Source organism: Gossypium hirsutum, chromosome D09 (genome assembly GCF_007990345.1).
Source record: "Gossypium hirsutum isolate 1008001.06 chromosome D09, Gossypium_hirsutum_v2.1, whole genome shotgun sequence".
NCBI lineage: Eukaryota > Viridiplantae > Streptophyta > Magnoliopsida > Malvales > Malvaceae > Gossypium > Gossypium hirsutum.
Genome location: NC_053445.1, coordinates 17,805 through 21,455, shown reverse-complemented (window position 1 = coordinate 21,455; position 3,651 = coordinate 17,805).

The following is a 3,651-nucleotide window of genomic DNA, read 5'->3' as shown; positions in this document are numbered from 1 at the left end:
ATCCCGTTTTTCTTTGAATTGGTCTAGCAGCCGTCAAAGAAAATTCTTTTCAAAAACTGTTTTGGGGATTCCTTCCGTTCATAACCAACTGCGTGGATTACGTAGAGGCCGAGGTTAGATAGATTGCGGCTAGGTTCAACAGCAGATCAGACTACTCGTTGTTAAGGGGTCACTGTCTACTCAGAATAAACATTCGGTAATTTCGTAACCTTTATCACCTCGATTCGTTCCTTACACACGGATCCGTGGTTAAGGTCATCGAATGTTTACTTTTTTCGCTACGCCGTAGGGATACCGGTGATGCAACAATGCATTTGAAACAACTGCTAATACGAGCTCGTTTCGGAAGAGGTGACGAGTCGTAATGATTCCCATCGAAATTAGGTAGTGTCGGATTAAGGAATTTCAAGTTTATGAGTTTCAAGGATTGACTATCGTGATCAAACAAAGGTGTTCTTTAAGTTTATGAATAATGGAATCAATTTGAAAGATGGCTAATAAGATGGAATATTCAATGAAACAAGATCAAACCCTTATTAACAAATAAGGACCTGGGCTTAAATGTTTCAAGGAAAATGGGAAGGAATTAGGAATAAAACCGAGACCCTCTATTTAGCGAAATAAGAACCTTCGGTATAATGTTGGATGCCATACTACGGGGTGATAAGTTCAGAAACAAAGTCAGATTGACGCCACTAGTGAAGATAAGTCAATTTGAGCTTTGAAGAATAAAGGGAGTGAATTAACTCACCAAAGAAATATAGTTTCATTCAGAAATTTGGCAAAAAGTCCTTTTACAAGAAAATAAACAAATATTTATAGCCTAATGACTAGTAGCCGAATGAATAGATTTAAGGCTTAATAACTAAGTAAAACATTGAACTAAATTCCAGCTTGAATTCATGAATGGGCTGCACCAAGGTTCGGCTGAATGTTGACCAAGGAATAGCTTCCAAATTAAGCAAATGAATTTTAGGAGATTATAATAGTAGCTACATTCGGCTAATGGCTTGAATAGGGCATTCAATAAGCAACTCTTGCTGAAAAATCACCAACATTAAAGAGGGAACTTGAGCAGCCATTTTAGGTGTGAATGGGCGGTTTTAGAAAGGCTCATGGTGTGAACATAGCTGAACCGAATAGCCATGGTGTGAACGGCTGGTGTGAAATGCATTATACTACTTTGGGAAGATAATCGGCTAGACTTGAAAAATGATATGGCTGCTAACTCTTAGCTGAATGGTTGTCTTGGGGAACCAAAATTATCCAACCTTCATTAATTGTATCAGCTACACATGCATCTTCCCATGCATGAATCTACATGCATGCACCAAGTCAATGTATCTTCAAATTCGGCTGCACCTAAATAAAACAAATGAACTTAATTAAATTAAACCAATTTAGCTGGACTTAATTTAAAACATAATATGGACACACTAATTAACATTGTGAGAAATTAAATAATAACTAAACATGACACATTAATTCGGCTAGACACAATTATAACATGTATTAGTTTAGGACAAACTTAATGAAATCAAGACACATTTAATTTAACTAAAACAAGACAAATTAAACACTTATATTAATTAAAGACAAACTAATGAGCTGTAGTAATACTTAAATAAATGCTTAATTTAAATGGTTCAAAATTCCAGTAGCAAATTAATTAGCTAAAATGAAATTCGGCTTCCCAAAGATTGAAAATATTGAGCTCGTTCTTGAACTCCTTGCTGTCATTTTTCCATGTTTATTCCACCATTGCTGAAATAGCCTCCTTAAATTGCTTGGCTCCAGCTCGTGTTATCGAGCCACTAGGCATCTTGAAGGACTCTTGGTCGATCTCTACTTGTTTCATAGGTGAGCTCACATCATTCCCCTCCTCTTCAGAACGATTTGTCCTCAAATCGCAATCTTCATCAAACGGAGACAAATCAGAAACTTTAAAGCTCGCACTAACATTGTATTAACCTGGCAAGTCCAATTTATAAGAATTATCATTAATTCATTCAAGGACTTGGAATGGTCCATCTCCTCTCAGAAGGAGTTTAGATTGTCTTTTGTGCAGGAAATCTTTCCTTGCGCATATGCACCCAACCCAATCTCCCGGCTCGAACACCACAAGCTTTCGGCCTTTGTTAGCTTGTTGCTCGTATTTCTTGGTTTTGGCTTCAAGGTTGTCTCGAACTCATTGGTGCAATTTCTTGATGTATTCAGCCTTGCGTTTTCCATCTATATGCACAAGTTGGTTAGAATACAAAGGCATTAAATCAAGTGGTGTTAACGGATTGAAGCCATAAACAATTTCGAAAGGAGAAAGTTTAGTTGCCGAATGAATAGCTCGGTTGTACGCAAACTCCACATGCAGTAAACAGTCTTCCCATGCCTTCAAATTTTTTCGGTTGATTACTTGAAGCAATGTGGACAAGATTCGGTTGACCACTTCAGTTTGGGCATCCGTTTGCGGATGACAAGTGGTAGAAAATAGCAGCTTGGTTCCTAGTCGCCCCCATAGAGTCCTCCAGAAATGGCTAAGTAATTTCGCATCACGATCAAAAACGATCGTCCTAGGCATTCAATGCAATCTGACAACTTCTTTGACAAATAAATTAGCAATATTCACAGCATCATCAATTTTATGACAAGATATAAAATATGCCATTTTTGAAAACCTATCCACAACTACAAATATTGAATCTCGGCCATTTTTACTCCTCGGTAAACCTAACACGAAATCCATGGAAATATCAGTCAAAGGGGTTTCAGGAATGGGTAATGGTTTATACAAACCGTGGGGCTTTATTCGAGACTTAGCCCGCTTGCATGCAATGCATCGATTACAAAACTGTTCAACATCTCGTCGCATCTTGGGCCAAAAAAAGTGTTCGTTGAGTGTGGCTAAGGTTTTGGCAACACCGAAATGCCCTATCAACCCACCCCCATGCGCTTCATCAATCAACACCTCCCGAATGGAACCTTGAGGTATGCAAAGTTTTCCTTCTCTGAATAAATACCCGTCATTGCGATAGTACTTCTCATACGTTCCTTTTTCACATAACCTGAAAAATTCACCAAAGTCAGTATCATCGGCATATAAATCTTTAAGAAATACAAACCCCATCAATTTGGAATCCAAAATATTTAATAAAGCATGCCTTCGAGTTAATGCATCAGCCACTACATTTTCTTTACCTTTTTTATATTTAATGACATAGGTAAAAGATTCGAGAAATTCTACCCATTTGGCATGTCGTTTGTTCAATTTATGCTGCCCTTTTAAATACTTCAAATATTCGTGATCGGTATGTATTACGAATTCTTTGGGCCAAAGGTAGTGTTGCCACATTTCTAAGGCTCGAATCAATGAATATAGCTCCTTGTCGTACGTCGGATAGTTTAGTACGGCGCTGTTCAGTTTCTCACTAAAATACGCGATAGGGCATCCATCTTGCATCAATATGGCTCCAATACCTAAACCTGATGCATCACACTCTAACTCGAAAGTTTTATCAAAATTCGGCAATGCCAATAAGGGTGCATGAGTTAAACAATTTTGAATTTTCATCAATGCCTTTTCTTGTTCTTCTCCCCAAAAAAAGTTAGAATTCTTACGGATAACCCCAGTTAATGGCGCGGCCAAAGTACTAAAGT